We start from the raw sequence: 18,214 nt of genomic DNA on the forward strand, positions 1-18,214 counted from the left end.
TAACTAGATGTAGTGACATTAGTTTGCCAATTAATCTTTCTAGCATCGGTAGAAAGGTCTTTAAAGGCAAGGTATATAGCCTCTGATAAGTCAATGTCTTTACATTCCTGATCTCATCCTTGCGAAACACCTTGGCATAGTGAACCAAACACTATACTCTGTGCAGCGTCTCCAGTATCCACAAATTATGGAGGATAATATAGCATTCTAGACAGCATTCCCATTGATCCCAGTGTTGCAAGTAGTTATACAGGACCAGTTACAACTACTAGCGTAACAGTTACCACGTAAGCCTTTATGATACAGCGGTCGTGTCTATATTTGTTTGTCAAAACGTCGTATTTATATTTCGATTAATCTGCTCTCCCGAGGCAAACAGTAATTTGTTTCACACGACGCTGGTGCATCCCTTAATAGGCTTCAGAATGGCCATATGGCATCTAAAGTCAGCGGAAAAGTCTGCCCTGCACCAAATACGTATTGCAACAGTTACAGAACTGCATTACGATATATTTGTCATCGATGATTCCTTCACAGTTTGAACACTTCCAGTGCATTAAATCATGGACAGTACGTAACCACTCATCGGTTATTAGTTCCTGAAGGAATTTATATCTTACACAAAATGCCACATATTGCGAAGTGTCCAACACAGTTGTTCAACAGTATCATTTTCTGACTGACGCTATAAGGAAACTAAATCATAACTTGTAACTTTATCCTAATATAAACCTATTTGCAGTGAGTAATAGAAATGTATATGGAAGTACAGAACAAGTGGTAAGCACTACATTCTATATTAAACAAATGTTCTGGCAATAAACAAATCACTGGCCTAGCTAATCGAAGGTGACTAGTTTTTGCTGGACTGCGTCAACGAAAAGCAATTCGTTTCACTATTTTGTTTGTTGTGCTCCATAGTAGTCTATCCTGTGCTAGCCTCCACATCTCTACATAACCACTGCACCCTGCACTTACCGTTGTTAAACCATGGTCTCTCTCTCTCTCTCTCTCTCTCTCTCTCTCTCTCTCTACAATTTTGCCTGCATTACTAAACTGACAATTTATTGGTGCCTCAGAATAGATCTTGTCAATACCAATCCCTTCTATTAGACAGGTTGTGCGTTTCTTTTGCTACTGTCAGTCTGCATTTTATATCTTCTCTACTTCTGTCTTCTCAACTACTGCTTCCTTTCAAGTCTTGTTAATGTACAAGTTATACAATATCTTGTGTCCCAATGTTTTACCCCTGATACCTCGAGAGCTTCAAAGAGAGTATTTCAGTTAAGATTGTCAATAGCGTTCTTTAAATCTGGGAATGCTATAAACACAGGTTTGCCTTTCTTCAGTCTGTATACTAAGACAAGTTGTAGACATCAGTACGGCCTCGCGTGTTCAGACATTTCACAGGAATCTAGCATTGTGTTCGTGTTAGTTTGTATGGCCCCTCCGTTCCTTCCACCTCACAGCCTTTTCTCCTTTACTTAGTTTTAGTTTACCATCTGAGCTCTTTATATTCGAACATTTGCTTCCATTTGTTCCAAAGTTTTTATTTTTGGTTTCATTTTGCTATACTCGACATTTATCTTTTACAGGTGCAAAACAGCAAAGCAAGAATAACTAGCAACCTTCAATTATCCTCCTAGACATTCTTGATTTGCAAAATAAATATAACTTTTATTTTCTTTAAGCCACTAATTTGATTGAAAGTTACATAATGAATAAAGGAGAAGGCAGTGAAGTTTTTGTTTTGACCACTGACAGAATCACAAAATGTACGTGGCGTCCCAGGAGGAATGGTAAATAGTCAGAGATATGACAAGATCATTCGAAGCTAAAAGTTCTAGTACACGTGGGCTCTAAAATGCATACCTTAAGAGCTATGGGCACTTCGTCTCCAAGACTGTGAAAATTAGCTCTTCTGCTGCAAGCTTTTTCCTGTCAGATCCTGAATACTGACCACTGGCCCTGGGATACCCTGTATACAGCTCTTCTGTGCCCTTATCCATGGCATGAGTGATGAAGTGAGGAAGGAATAACATCACTTCGCTTATGCTCTTTTTCACAATGTATTCAGGATAAACAAAAAAATGATTCGTGTGTTGGAAGAACATAGAAGTCGAACGAATACATCGAATGCTTGGTTCATTCACCTTGCATCAAAATTTGAATGCTAATATCTCTGGATTCGCTTTTTTTCAGTTTCAGCTTCTCAGCAGATGCCTATTATCCTAAACTAACTCTGAAAATAATTCAGTTACGGAAGGAAAGTGACTTTACTTAATTTTTCCTCTGACCCTTCGTATGCATCATTCTTGCATGAGTTTTAAGCAAAGTGTTAGCGATGATTTAATTATGCTCTGTGCAAAATTCTGCCAGGCGGCTTCCCCTTCATTCATTCGCCTGAGCGATGTTCTCTTACTATTTTCTCTACCTATCCCTGTTACCAAATTGCAGTCTCTCATTACATATCAAATTTTCGTGACCCTTAACTATCTGAATAATTCCTTTTATGTTATGCATTCTTTCAGTCCTTTCAATATATGTGGCGTTCGAAGGCATGTGGACAGTGGTAGGTGGGTGCTGGCTTTATGTCTGTCTTGACTATGATAATGTTAATAACAGTTTAGAGATGGAGTGGCGTATTGTGATACAACTTCATTGATTGTTTCAATAATTAACACTTACAGAGTGGTTGAAACACGTGATCTTAATGTAGCAAGTACTAAGGATCAACTGTGAGCCACTTTCAGTTTTAAATTAAATCCTACTGCTTAAAAGGTAATGTACTAGCACCATAGCAAACTGCATCTACGTATTGAAAATTGCAATATGAAAAGCTGTTATGAAAATAGTAGCAAGTTTTCATTCTAGGGCGATTGATTTTCAAAATACAGGCTGTTCTAAATAAACGCCGACAAAGTTTAGAAACAGGTTCCTTACGCCAATACAAGAAAAAATTCTAGTAAACGAGGTCCCTAAAGCATAGACCTTCAGAGATATGAGCACATTTTCATCTTCGATACTGTGAAACACATCTCTTCTACTGCAAACGCTTTGCTTCTCATATTTTTGGAGGGTGTAGTACAGACCAAATAGAGAAAAATACGTCAGGCAAACATGGGCTCTGAAATGCTCTTGTTCAATAAAAGAGATGTCTTTCACACAACTGAAGATCAACCAGTGCTAGTAGCTCTTTAAACTATGCATTTTAGTCCATGTTTACTATACATTTGTTCTTGTGTTCGGTAGTGTTTCATCCTCCCATAATATGGAAAGCTAACATCTTGCAGTACAGAAAGTTTGTTTCATAATATCTAAGATGGACAAGTGTTCATACCTTGTAAGGTATACATTTTAGAGCCGATGTTTGCTAGACTTTTTTTTACTTGTTTCTGTATTAGGAACCCGTCCCTAAAGCCTATCGGTGTTTCTGGGACACTCTGTGTAACGCGACAGGGAACAACCGGGGAATGGTAATTTATCAGACGTAAAATATGTTGTTGTTGTTGTGGTCTTCAGTCCTGAGACTGGTTTGATGCAGCTCTCCATGCTACTCTATCCCGTGCAAGCTTCTTCATCTCTCAGTACTTACTGCAGCCTACATCCTTCTGAATCTGTTTAGTGTATTCATCTCTTGACCTCCCTCTTCGATTTTTACCCCCCACGATGCCCTCTAACACTAAATTGGCGATACCTTGATGCCTCAGAACATGTCCTACCAACCGATCCCTTCTTCTAGTGAAGTTGTGCCACAAACTTCTCTTCTCCCCAATCCTATTCAATACCTCCTCATTAGTTTTGTGATTTACCCATCTAATCTTCAGCATTCTTCTGTAGCACCACATTTCGAAAGCTTCTATTCTCTTCTTGTCCAAACTATTTATCGTCCATGTTTCACTTCCATACATGGCTACACTCCATACAAATACTTTCAAAAATGACTTCCCGACACTTAAATCTATACTCGATGTTAACAAATTTCTCTTCTTCAGAAACGCTTTTCTTGCCATTGCCAGTCTACATTTTATATCCCCTCTACTTCGACCATCATCAGTTATTTTGCTCCCCAAATAGCAAAACTCCTTTACTACTTTAAGTGTCTCATTTCCTAATCTAATTCCCTCAGCATCACCCTACTTACTTCGACTACATTCCATTATCCTTGTTTTGCTTTTGTTGATGTTCATCTTATACCTCCTTTCAAGACACTGTCCATTCCGTTCAACTGCTCTTCCAAGTCCTTTGCTGTCTCTGACACAATTACAATGTCATCGGCGAACCTCAAAGTTCGTGAAATATATGAAAGAATATTTCGTAAGGAAAATAGAATATTTGTAAGTCCTCATCCAACTTCGTCTTTCTTTCGTACACTTTACGGCACAGTTAACCAAATGCACCGCGCGTTTCTGTGGCTGCTCACGCGCACCTCTGTGGTGGTCAGTACTGGCTACCGGTGGTGTCTGCCGCCAGTCCCGCGAGCCGCCGCGTCACAGCGGAATACGCTGCCGCGTGCCGCGCTGACGCACACTGGTGAGGGCCGGCTTTAGCGCTCCTCAAATGGGCTGGTCTGCCCAGAGTCCCAGTGGACCAACATTAGGGTGAGTTAGAACGTTGATTTCACTCCAGACGCCATTTCTGATTTCGGCTCTTCTGGAGAAATGGGCTGCTGTTCCTCCAGAGGCATTCAGAAATCTCGCTGAAAGTGAAGGTGAACGGTGGACACTCACTAATAAGTGTCCACATACTATTCATCATGTACACTCCTGGAAATTGAAATAAGAACACCGTGAATTCATTGTCCCAGGAAGAGGAAACTTTATTGACACATTCCTGGGGTCAGATACATCACATGATCACACTGACAGAACCACAGGCACATAGACACAGGCAACAGAGCATGCACAATGTCGGCACTAGTACGGTGTATATCCACCTTTCGCAGCAATTCAGGCTGCTATTCTCCCATGGAGACGATCGTAGAGATGCTGGATGTAGTCCTGTGGAACGGCTTGCCATGCCATTTCCACCTGGCGCCTCAGTTGGACCAGCGTTCGTGCTGGACGTGCAGACCGCGTGAGACGACGCTTCATCCAGTCCCAAACATGCTCAATGGGGGACAGATCCGGAGATCTTGCTGGCCAGGGTAGTTGACTTACACCTTCTAGAGCACGTTGGGTGGCACGGGATACATGCGGACGTGCATTGTCCTGTTGGAACAGCAAGTTCCCTTGCCGGTCTAGGAATGGTAGAACGATGGGTTCGATGACGGTTTGGATGTACCGTGCACTATTCAGTGTCCCCTCGACGATCACCAGTGGTGTACGGCTAGTGTAGGAGATCGCTCCCCACACCATGATGCCGGGTGTTGGCCCTGTGTGCCTCGGTCGTATGCAGTCCTGATTGTGGCGCTCACCTGCACGGCGCCAAACACGCATACGACCATCATTGGCACCAAGGCAGAAGCGACTCTCATCGCTGAAGACGACACGTCTCCATTCGTCCCTCCATTCACGCCTGTCGCGACACCACTGGAGGCGGGCTGCACGATGCTGGGGCGTGAGCGGAAGACGGCCTAACGGTGTGCGGGACCGTAGCCCAGCTTCATGGAGACGGTTGCGAATGGCCCTCGCCGATACCCCAGGAGCAACAGTGTCCCTAATTTGCTGGGAAGTGGCGGTGCGGTCCCCTACGGCACTGCGTAGGATCCTACGGTCTTGGCGTGCATCCGTGCGTCGCTGCGGTCCGGTCCCAGGTCGACGGGCACGTCACCTTCCGCCGACCACTGGCGACTACATCGATGTACTGTGGAGACCTCACGCCCCACGTGTTGAGCAATTCGGCGGTACGTCCACCCGGCCTCCCGCATGCCCACTATACGCCCTCGCTCAAAGTCCGTCAACTGCACATACGGTTCACGTCCACGATGTCGCGGCATGCTACCAGTGTTAAAGACTGCGATGGAGCTCCGTATGCCACGGCAAACTGGCTGACACTGACGGCGGCGGTGCACAAATGCTGCGCAGCTAGCGCCATTCGACGGCCAACACCGCGGTTCCTGGTGTGTCCGCTGTGCCGTGCGTGTGATCATTGCTTGTACAGCCCTCTCGCAGTGCCCGGAGCGAGTATGGTGGGTCTGACACACCGGTGTCAATGTGTTCTTTTTTCCATTTCCAGGAGTGTAGTTCCGACTAGTGTTGGAGGCTGCATATTGTAGCACAGGACTTTCCCTTTTTCTTGTATCAGTGCGGACCTGTATGATCGAGCGGTTCTAGGGGCTTCGGTCTGGAACCGCGCGACCGCTTCTGTCGAATCCTATCTCGGGCATGATGCCTGTGATGTCCCTAGGTTAGTGAGGTTTGAATAGTTCTAAGTTCTAGAGGACTGATGACCTCAGATGTCCCATAGTGCTCAGAGCCATCTGAACCTGTTAGTGAATGGTGGATGGGAAGGACGACTCGCAGTAAACACCCGTGTGTGATCTAATTCACCTTGGACGCATCTCAGGATGTATGTGGGAGGAATTTCTACAGTAAATTCTGCATGTTGAGCATGTCCGTTACGTCTTCTTTCCAATGACGAAAAGCACCAACGCGCCTCTTTTAGTCCGATGATCTCCAGGTCTCTCATCAATCCAAACTCAAAGTTCCCAAATTGCTAGGCCACAATCAGTAGAAGTAGTGTTTTGTAACCAATTCATTTCTTGGATGAAATGTCCTAAAAGAGTCTTCCAACGAACCTCACCCTGATACCTTTTTTTCCCCTATAACTCATGGATATTTTATAGTAGCTCCAGTTTACAGTGATTCATCGTCAGTAGCGCAGTCTAACAGTAATGGATGTTTCGGTACGTCTGTGTGCTACAGGTAACACTTATTCACATTCAGGACATCAGCTCATGGTCTAGTGGATACCGGAACGGTACCTCAGCGTGTTCGGTCAGAGAGCTGTCTGGTTTCTGTAATAGAAAAACCGAGATAAGGGACCAACGACGAACGTCAACAGATGTCATGTGATGTCCACTACGACCAAATACAACGAACAATAACGAACAAAATGAAAAAAATGGCTACCATTGCTGCCTCTGGATCACGAGGTCGCGGGATCGGTTCCCGGCCGGGTTTAGGATTATCTCTGCCCGGGACCTGTGTGTTTGTGTTTTCCTTATCATTTCCTCATCACTCGTGAAAGGGGCCAGATTGGACTGTGTAAAGATTGGGACTTTGTACGGGCACTGATGTCCGCGCTGTTGAGCGCCCCACAAACCAACCGCCATCACATTCAGGACACCTTCCAGTCCATGGTATAACTTTCGATTCTCTGCTGGTTTTCCTGCATTTAGGTACTGTCTTCTGGGGTTTCAACTTTTCGATAGACATCATAAAAATTTGCTAATACCTTCACGAAGCTTATGGTGTTATCTACTATATCGTTTACATATTTCGTGAATAGTAACGGCCCAATGACACCCGCTTGGGATACCTGTCAAATTACGTCTGTCGCTTTCCTCCCCATATGAACGAACTGTGAAATGCAATTTCCAAGCATTTCCTAAAATCAGTCACAAATCAAATCCTATGCTCGATAACCACCTATTTTTTTTGGTAAATAACAGTGCAGAAGTGTATGAAATGAGTTCCGAAAGTCAAGGGATACAGCATCGAAATGGACGTCGTTTTGTGTGGACGCTCTGGATCGCAAGGACGAACAGAGAGAAGTGAGTTTCGCAAGATACACGTCATAATGTGTGAGTGTAAAACATGCCCCATGATTCTGAACGTGTGGAAGAATGCGATATAAGTATATAATTAAGTGTATTTCTCCCAGGATCATTCTTTAAAACAAGAATTAACTGTACTTGCGTCTTTATTTGAGTGATTTACAAAAATATTTTGCTAGTGAGGAGAAAATACTGTTCCATTATTGGCGTGGAAATCTCACAGCTGTCTCATACGTTCGAGACGCTTTTCCACTATTGAAGCATTTTTGTTTTCCTATTCCGTAATCACACACCTCAAACACTGTCATTTCTGCAGCCCTGCAAATATTGAAGGGAGGAGACTCACTAAAACAATATGTGTAGATGGAACTCAGTTTCTTGGACTTCACCATGTCAACCTCCGCTTTCATGCCTGTGTGATCTCGGAGCGTATGAGAGATGCTTACTGTTGCGAGAGACGAAAACTCTTTGGGAATTTTGGTTGTAGTGGTTGTCAAAATTTTGCTTATTCACATTCTCAACTTTCAGTTAACTTTTTCGAAAACTTAGGGTACGTCAGTTACTAGACCGTCAAAGACATTGCTAGCCGGTAGTCAATGTCTGGATCACGAGGTCGCGGGATCGGTTCCCGGCCGGGTTTAGGTTTAGAGTAATTTCGCACCTAACCCTCTCTTGGACGTGTTTTTATCGCAATACTTTACCATTACACTGTTAACAAACTGAAATGTCCTCTTGTACTTGTCTCAACTGTGATAGACAGTTCGGTCCTCACGTTGTTGGCGCCCATTCATTGAAGATACACATTAATAACTTGGACAGATCTCGCAAGAAGAGTATATGCCGGCTTTTCAGCGGCAATAAAGATTAAAAAAATGGCTCTAACCACTATGGGACTTAACATCTGAGGTCATCAGTCCCCTAGACTTAGAACTACTTAAACCTGACTAACCTATGGACATCAAACACACATCCTTGCCCGAGGCAGGATTCGAACCTGCTACCGTAGCAGCAGCACGGTTCCGGACTGAAGTGCCTAGAACCGGTCGCCCACCACGGCCGACTAGTAAAGATGGGATGTGTCCAGTTATCAAAAGTGTATTAGTGGCTTATACCATAAATAATGAAGTTTCATTTTTCAAGTCATTATTAAGGCAACTATTTTTATTACAGCAGAAAGCGAAATGCTTTTGCCCAATGCTAGAAGATGATGGGCACAGATCAAAAGTGGTAACAAATTACAATGCAGCTTATACAGTAGCTGGTGGTGTGTACAAACATGTCTTTCACTGAACGTTTTACAGCTGTTTAGAAGCACCTTGAAAAAATATTTGTTACTCCAGTATGCCCATGGCTGTAGAATTATAAATTAAAATTTGATCCTGATTCTAACTTATTTTCGGTCCAGACTAGAGACATTCCTATACGTTATGTGTGGCGTAAGTACTTAATGGCTATGTGGTATGTCTAACGTTACTAGAGCTTTTCAGGTGGTGATCGCAACACAGCATGCGCGGGAGATGTGCACATGCTAAGTATTTTCAGCCTTAGGACTTTCAGAAAAGCTGAATCATTCGCACGAGAGAGGTGCACGCATCTACCCATGGAAAGTACAGATAGTTTGCTGTACTACTATGACTGCACAGCCAATAGCAATCAGGTGGAGTCTTAACTGCACTGTGCCAATGACGGTAGTCACGGATGCTCCCAAAAGGACTGCACCCCGAGAAAACTGTAGAATTTTCCAATCGTCTCAAGAGTATACACGGTTGATAAGAGCTGAATGCGGAACAGGCACTGCAAACCGTCTGGAACAGATTATTCGACGCTGGATTCAGATCTCGAGTTGGCATGAGTCATTTAAAGATGTCGGCAGGGACATTGCGTGGCACACTGTGGTGACCTGAGCTCTCTCGCTTCTGTTAGCTGATGTCAGATCTAAGCCAATATATTCGTGAAATATCTGGTGAAAAGTCACGAGAAGCAAAGATTCACAAGTCTGACATCTCTCCAAATCCTGCGATCATAGTGTGGGAAGCTACTGGAGTTAACAGGAAAACCGACTTTGTAATTGTTGAAAAGAACCTGTATGCTTGCCAGTATGTGGCAAGGATGGACATCAAGTCTGTTGCCATATCCTTCATGACCAATGTTGTTCTGGTTGTGGTCTTCAGTCCAAAGACTGGTCTGAAGCATCTATCTAGGCAAGTGCATCCCGTACAAGCCTTTTCATTTCTGAATAACTATCGCAACCTACATCCACCTGAACCAGCCTACTCAATTCAAGCCTTAAGTCTCCCTCTACAATTTTAGCCCCTTCCCCCCCCCCCCCCCTCTGCCCCCACACTCATACGAACAGTTCTTTCAATTACCAAATTAAACTAATGATTCCTTGATGGTTCAGTATGTGTCCTACCAACAGATCTCTTCTTCTAGTCAAGTTGTACCGAACGCAGCCTCGTTCCCCAGTATCGAATCAGTAGTTTTACAGTTTAAATTCATGAATCCAATTTTCAACACTCTCCTGCAGCATCACGTTTAAGCTGATTCACTTCCGTGCAAGGCTGCTCTCCAGACAAATACCTAAAATGTCTGCGTTTTATATTCCTCTATTTTGACTACATTCAGCTATCCAAATAGGAGTCAGCTATTCAAATAGCGACTATTTGTGCCCCGTTTTCAAATCTAATTCTGTGCATTAGATGACCTAAATCATCTGCATTTCGTTACCCTCGTTTTACTTTATTCAATTTGATAATTTACCCAACAGGAAACACATTCTTTCCCGACTCTTTACTAAGTGCGCTTTGGAGTATAGGCTTCGCATATCCTGACCGTAGTGTGCTACATAATAGCCATACGTCAAATGAAATGAATGCGCATCTTGTCACACTTTGTTATGCAGTGAGTGTATTGTTTACTTCAGGAAAAAGATGACTATCAGTCTTTAGGGCCCCACCTTTATTGACGGTGGTCTTTATCAACCGTGTTTCATTGGAAACTTGGTAGAGTCCATTGCTTGCGTACTAAAATTTTGTGAATTCAGGTTGTACAATCTATGCCTACGAAAAAGCAAAAGAAAATAAATGTATCATCAGGTTTTCGCTGTAGAAATTATTTCTGTTACCAAATGAGTTTTCTCTACCTGCGAATCAGATTCAATTGTTGTTATTGGCCCCTTATGACATTACTGAAATATCAACGTTCTTGGCTCTTACTGGATTCCAGCGGCAGCATTTTTTCTACCGTAACACAGATAGATCCACCTGCCGCTTTCCTAATACATGTGTTTATACTCATTCTCGTCTGTGAAACCTTGATGTAGCTGATAACTTTATTCAGGAATAAGACACGCACTCCAGTTCGATACAGTCTGTCGTTTAAAATATCCTTCCCGGGAGTGCGATAACCTTGTGAAAAAGGCTCACTCCTCTTATTAGAGCTGCGTGTTGCGTAGGACCGCTAGAAGAATCCAGAGCGTCAAAGCATCAGCATTTCCTTACGGCTGGACGTTTCTCCCTAAACAGCAGCTGAATCTGGAGGGGTCAGTTTCGCAGCGATGAAGAGGTGCTGAGCCGAACTAACAGGCGGATCCTCTTGTGTTTGATCTGAGAAACATTAACTCATCTACGTTTATGGACATTTAGCCTACAATTGATAACAGAAGTAAAGTAATAGTTGTAATTAAATATCGTATTTATTTATGTAATCGTATAGCTTGGGCCCCCCGCGAGGCAGGCCGTTCGCCGGGTGCCGGTCTCTCAATTTTACGCCACTTCGGCGACCTGCTGTCGATGAGGATGATAGGATGATGATGAGGACAGCACAACACCCAGTCCCTGGGCGGAGAAAATTCCGCGACCCAGCCTGGAATCGAACCCGGGCCCAGAGGATTGACAATCCGTCACGCTGACCATTCAGCTACCGGGGGCGAACAACATCGTATTAATCTTACACAATCATGTAAATGATAATAACTGTAAGCTGAAGTTAATGTATACCAGAAGCAATAGATACGGTAGCCTGGGGAGTGACATTCGAATTAAGCCGGTTGTATGGAAGGCGAATGGTCGACTTCATTTTATTGCGAGCATTCTAAGAAAACGTAATTCAGCTGCAGTTCCTTCTCTAAATCCTCGCACGAACGAAAAGATGGATGACATCGAAATAAGTATCCAAGGAATAGAAAAGCAACTGAAATCACTCAACAAAGGAAAGAACACTGGACCTGACGGGATAACAGTTCGATTCTACACAGAGTACGCGAAAGAACTTGCCCCCCTTCTAACAGCCGTGTACTGTAAGTCTCTTGAAGATCGGAAGGTTCCAAATGATTGGAGTAGCGCACAGGTAGTTCTAATTCTCAAGAAGGGTCGTCGAGCAGATGCGCAAAACTATAGGCCTATTCTCTGACATAGATCTGCTGTAGAATTTTAGAACATGTTTTTTGCTCGCGTATCATGTCATTTCTGGAAATCCAGAATCTACTCTGTAGGAATCAACACGGATTCCGGAAACAGCGATCGTGTGAGGCCCAACTCGCTTTATTTTTTCATGACACCCAGAAAATATTAGATACAGGCTCCCAGGTAGATGACATTTTTCTTGACTTCCGGAAGGCGTTTGATACAGTTCCGCACTGTCGCCTGATAAACAAAGTAAGAGCCTATGGTATATCAGACCAGTTGTGTGGCTGGATTGAAGAGTTTTTAGCAAACAGCACACAGCATGTTTTTCTCAATGGAGAGACGTCTACAGACTTTAAACTAACATCTGGCGTACCACAGAGGAGTGTTATGGGACCATTGCTTTCCACCATATATGTAAATGACCTAGTAGATAGTGTCGGAAGTTCCATGCGGCTTTTCGCGGATGATGCTGTAGTATACTGAGAAGTTGCAGCATTAGAAAATTGCAGCGAAATGCAAGAAGATCAGCAGCGGATAGGCATTTGGTGCAGGAAGTGGCAACTGACCCTTAAGACAGACAAATGTAATGTATTGCGAATACATAGAAAGAAGGATCCTTTATTGTATGATTATATGATAGCGGAACAAACACTGGTAGCGGTTACTTCTGTAAAATATCTGGGAGTATGCGTACGGAGCGATTTGAAGTGGAATGATCATATAAAATTAATTGTTGGTAAGACGGGTGCCAGGTTCAGATTCATTGGGAGAGTCCTTAGAACATGTAGTCCATCAACAAAGGAGGTGGCTTACAAAACACTCGTTCGGCCTATACTTGAGTACTGCTCATCAGTGTGGGATCCGTACCAGGTCGGGTTGACAGAAGAGATAGAGAAGATCCAAAGAAGAGCGCCGCGTTTCGTCACAGGGTTATTTGGTAAGCGTGATAGCGTTACGGAGATGTTTAGCAAACTCATGTGGCAGACTCTTCAAGAGAGGCGCCCTGCATCGCGGTGTAGCTTGCTGTCCAGATTTCGAGAGGGTGCGTTCCTGGATGAGGTATCGAACATATTGCTTCCCCCTACTTATACCTCCCGAGGAGATCACGAATGTAAAATCAGAGAGATTCGAGCGGGCACGAAGGCTTTCAGACAGTCGTTCTTCCCGCGAACCATACGCGAGTAGAACAGGAAAGGGAGGTAATGACAGTGACACGTAAAGTGCCCTCCGCCACACAGCATTTGGTGGCTTGCGGAGTATAAATGTAGATGTTGATGTAGATGTATATACAAGGCAACATACAAAACACAGGAGACATCACACAGTACACCTAAGCGATACTTTCTTGAGTGCTGTTCCACTGTTTGGAATGCGAACAACATCAGTTTAAAGCAATACAGGGAAGCAATTGAGACGCGTACGGCTAGATTTGCTACGGGCTATTTTCGTTCCATTCACGATCATTACCGAAATGCTCCGTGAAGTTTCGTGGCATTCCTAGTGGGAAGAAGACGTTCCTTTTGCGAAACGCTATTGAGGAAGTTTAGGGAACCGGCATTTGCAACAGTTTAATAAGACAAATGGGGGCTCTTACGTGGGCTTACGTTTCCCGTATCTCCATTCACAAATGGAACAGGGAAGGGAATGACTAGTAGTGTATGCGGTACCCTCCACCATGCACCACATGTTTTGCGGAGTTATGTATGTAGATGCAGATGAGATGTATTCGTAGTCGCTTGAGTCTGACAGTGATTGCTGTAGTTCAGGTGACTGAGTCACTGGTCAGTTTCGTAAACTGCACTGACATGTTTTGTATTCTGCCACTCTTACATCAGTGTGACTCATACACTTTGCGGATTATTCAAAATTTACATGATGTGGTGTCCGATATATTGCCTTATTAGGTCAGAGGGAAGAGGGAAGGTGTTATGGAACGCATCTACTGTTCACTACATGCGCCAAAATCTCAGATCAAAATTCCGAACATCCCTATTTCAGTTACGAAATATTTGCGTAGGGCCGGCGGCGATGGGCGTGCGGTTCTAGGCGCTGCAGTCCGGAACCGCGGGACTGCTGCTGTCGCAGGTTCAAATCCTGCCTCGGGCATGGATGTGTGTGATGTCCTTAGGTTAGTTAGGTTTAAGTAGTTCTAACGGACTGATGACCTAAGATGTTAAGCCCCATAGTGCTCAGACCCATTTGATTTGCGTAGGATACGTTTGGTCCGGTTGAAATTAGTGGTCTGTTGTTTACCCTCAACAGGGTTTCGCAATTTTCTTTCTTTACTTACTCATTCATTTGTACATAAGCAGCCACTAATCACAGGTTCACATTGTTGAGTCGAAGAAACGCCTGTTGCAGAATCTCAGCTGTAGGCTGTGTCAGAACGACATATAGCACATCATTTGAGCCACAAACACTGAATTTTTATAAATGCTGCCAATTTTCGAGAGGGAAGGGATGTGAAGATTACAAAGTTCAAAGCCACGGCTCCACAGGGGCTTAAAACTGTTATTATAACCAAAATTTAATTGCACATCGTGTGACGGTGAGTATCCTAATGATAGCAAGAATATTATAACTTGAAGTTGCTCTCTAATGGTGAAACTAGCTGGCCATTCTGTACCAATAAATTTTAGTTGTCGACAAAGGAACGCAGCGCCCCGTGGGCCTACGGTTTTAAACTTTAAATATTTTACAGAGAATGTGAAACAGTAAGGAAAGCTTTCTTGTTGCTAGCAGTGGGGAAAATTTCTGTGTCGTAGCCCAAAAATACCTAGGAACTATTCAGAAAAAACATGGCTCGCACTTCGTAAATCAAACTCGTTATTAGTAACAAACTCTGAGATTAATGAATATCATTAGTCTGGAACGAAACACATCCTCCTTTCGCCAGACTTTGTGTCACATTAAGACTCGAACCGAGACCTACCCGTAACAGTAGTCTGTTGGCCTGCAATGTTAAATGTAATTTTATAGCTTCTGCTGCGTCCGGATCACATCAAACTATTTCAAGAACGTTTTAAGTTGCTGCTAGGTATGTGCCTGAAAATGTCCAGTCAGTTTCTAACAGTTCTGCGCCAACCATTCACATCATTTTTCAAATTCTTAGCAGCGGGCTACACAGAACATTCTTCTTTAAGAGTTGTATTTTCCACGTAGGCCTGTAACGTGTACACGCTACCTCGGCAGACCTACAAGGAGACTGGAGGGGGTGCCTTCCCAAGCGCAGGAACAATACCCTCTAATGGGGGTGTCACTTCGCTGATGTAGTTAACTCACAGATCAGACACGCCGCCACTGCATGCGACGGCTGTGTACGTCGCTGCGAGCTACACAGAATGACAATGCTCGCTTGATTTGCGAGTGCGGAAGGGCCTCGAAAGGAGGTGAGTAACTAAATTCCACTGCAGCAACGCCTTATGGATTCTTCAAGGAAAATCTTCTTTTTACTTTACGTCAGATCACGTCAGTCCTCTCTGTGCTCAGATAGGGTGCGTGTGACGTGACAGGTGACGTGACATGTCACGTTCTGGTTTCTTCATACGTTTCGTGGTTACTGGTATCCACAGCATCTCTCAAGGTTTATCGGATGCCTATCATTAATCCATAACTGATATATAAAATCGGACACGTCTAGTATCTTCGCTCGACCTTTCTCCATCTCAATTTCACTCACACGGCTTTGTAACATACTATCCAGTGACCTGCATCAGACCCTAAATATCACTGCCTTAAAACGGAGGTTATAGTTTCAGGTGTTATTATCTGCGTAGCCTCACTCTCGGCATATCCCCAGTAACCATATCCATTCTTTACAACAGTAAATCAATATACCTACGCCATTTCAATACTATCTACGCTTTGCTTTCTTTTTCTTCTCTATCCATTTCTGTTTCCTTTCCTGCGTCACATCTGTAAATCTTGAGCTATTATTTCCTTCCCTTCCCCTGCCAAGACAACTTCTTCTCCACTTTTGATTCCTTCTGTGCTACTGATATACATAACTGCAAGATGCCATGACACATATCACAGACGAACGCAGATAACATTGAAACATCGCAAATGGCAGTATGAAACCTAGCCTATAAATATTGCTATACTATGTTCCTTGGTGGTTCTGTAAAAGCTCTGTAGTTATTCGGTAGGTTTGGAGAGTATCCTTGACTTCCCGCTCCTTCAGCGGTTAAGCATTGTTCCAGTAAGTGGTAGTGTAAATAATCTAAACGAAGGTGACAGAAGACGCGTACACGGAAAGGACAGTCGGAAAGGAGTGTGTTTATTTTTTATTTTTCGCGAAGTTGCTGTAAAATTTACTATTTGTGGGGCGAAATTTTGTGTTTGTAGGTGATAGAAAATAAATAATTTCAGCTGAAATCAAAATCTGAGATTGATTAGTCAGTGTCGCGACGAGCGCACAGTTAACGTGGAGCGGTGGAATAATATCAAAGGACAGTAAGGTAGCTGCAGTATTAAACGTGTAGTTTAGAAGACGTCTCTTAACACTGTCCTAATTAGACAAATTGCTGAAATTCTATATGTTCATACTTCATTTGCTATTACTACATTATTGTTATTATTATTATTTTTAATATTATTATTATTACTTACTACTCATGAACTCTGCCTACTGCAGTTTTAAACTGATAAGTATTAAATATAACCGACCCACGCAATCAAATTATTTGTCACGGGAAATAAACGCATGAATAAATGTCGTTGACACATATAGTTAACATTTTGAGTTGAAATTTCAGTTGATATTGGACAGAACCTAGACAAAGTAATTTGAGGAACATTATTTTGCTAAAAAGAAATTGTATTCCATGTATAGTCAAGACATAAGGATTCATAATGCTAAGCCAGCTGCTATTTGAATTCGAAAATGTAAAATACAGCAGAGAATAGACGTATACGACACACTTCCCACAAAACATTGTATGGTAACAAAAATTTTATTTGAGGTGTCTTCCACGTCATCAAAAAATGTAGGCTATGCCTCTGTCAGAGATACATGTAACAAATGTAAGGAGCAGTCACTATAGAAGCATTCAATAGTAGATAAGTGGTCATACTTTCCAATTGTTTTTGACTAACGTGCTATTTTCCAGATCAGTGTATATAAAATGACTGGTAAGAGCTATTACGATGGTATTACGTTATTTAATGACTGAATGTTCTACGGAAAATGTTATTAAACTGGTCAACACCTAATCATGTTGAAGACTCCCTGAAACATCATTAATTCAAAAGCGCTCAAAACACTCAAAAAATATTGGCCACCGACATGAATCTCAATGCCAACATTCTGATGTTTCAGCTAAAAGCCACTACTAAAATTTGCAATAGTATTGAAGTATCGCTTACCCACAGAATTTGCCTCAGCTGAAATGAATCAAAAACGGAAATAGTAACTAAGGAAAAAAGCTGTCATTTCAGTGGAGCGTTCGAGAACGCTTGGTGTCCCGCTTTATGACAGACTCCGCAGCCGCGTGCGCAGCCAGTGGAGAGGGAAGGCTGCGCGAATGCCACCTAAACTGCGCGGCAATTGCCGAGCGACTGATTCGATTTGGCGCCGCGCGTTGAGTAGGCGACCGAAAGCGCGGTGGTGGGGGCAGATGGCCCACTTGGGGGGCAGTCCAGACTCCGTACGCATGCGCAGTGGTGCGGAACTCTTAGCCGAGCTGTGCCAAGGGAGGCAGGGGCCAGAGACGGGAATGTGACGCGGTGGAAAGTAGGGGGAGGGGGAGGGGGCAGTCGGGAAATGCAAACAATCCCATGCAACCGCTTCCAGTAACAATAACTGTCCTAATGGTAACATGCGTTCAAGTTTCAGGTGAACGTAAAACTGAAATTTGCTATCAGCTGTCACATTTAATAGCTGCATTTCGCCTTTAAAAGAACTAATGCTGCGAAACTGACGCTGTTGATTTGTCGCGTAAATACAAAAGCGCGCGAAATCACAGCACATTGTTTCAGTATTCATTACAAAATTTAATATAAGTAAGAAATTACTGTTCATGTTACCCCAAAAAACAATGACAATCCGTAATATAGCATTAAATCAGACTAAATAACTTTTTTATTT

At 43.2% G+C, this 18,214-nt stretch overlaps 1 protein-coding gene across 1 annotated transcript in view; it reads right to left on the reverse strand.

Moving 5' to 3' along the window:
• LOC124776148 (PDF receptor-like) overlaps positions 1–17,665 on the reverse strand; it is a 397,145-nt gene extending 379,480 nt beyond the window's left edge. Inside the window, exon 1 of the mRNA XM_047250985.1 lies at positions 17,494–17,665. The gene's annotated coding sequence lies outside the window, so the exon portion shown is untranslated. The remainder of the gene's footprint in view (positions 1–17,493) is intronic.
• Between the last annotated feature and the right edge of the window lie 549 nt (positions 17,666–18,214).

This window comes from Schistocerca piceifrons, chromosome 2, assembly GCF_021461385.2.
Source record: "Schistocerca piceifrons isolate TAMUIC-IGC-003096 chromosome 2, iqSchPice1.1, whole genome shotgun sequence".
Taxonomy (NCBI): domain Eukaryota; kingdom Metazoa; phylum Arthropoda; class Insecta; order Orthoptera; family Acrididae; genus Schistocerca; species Schistocerca piceifrons.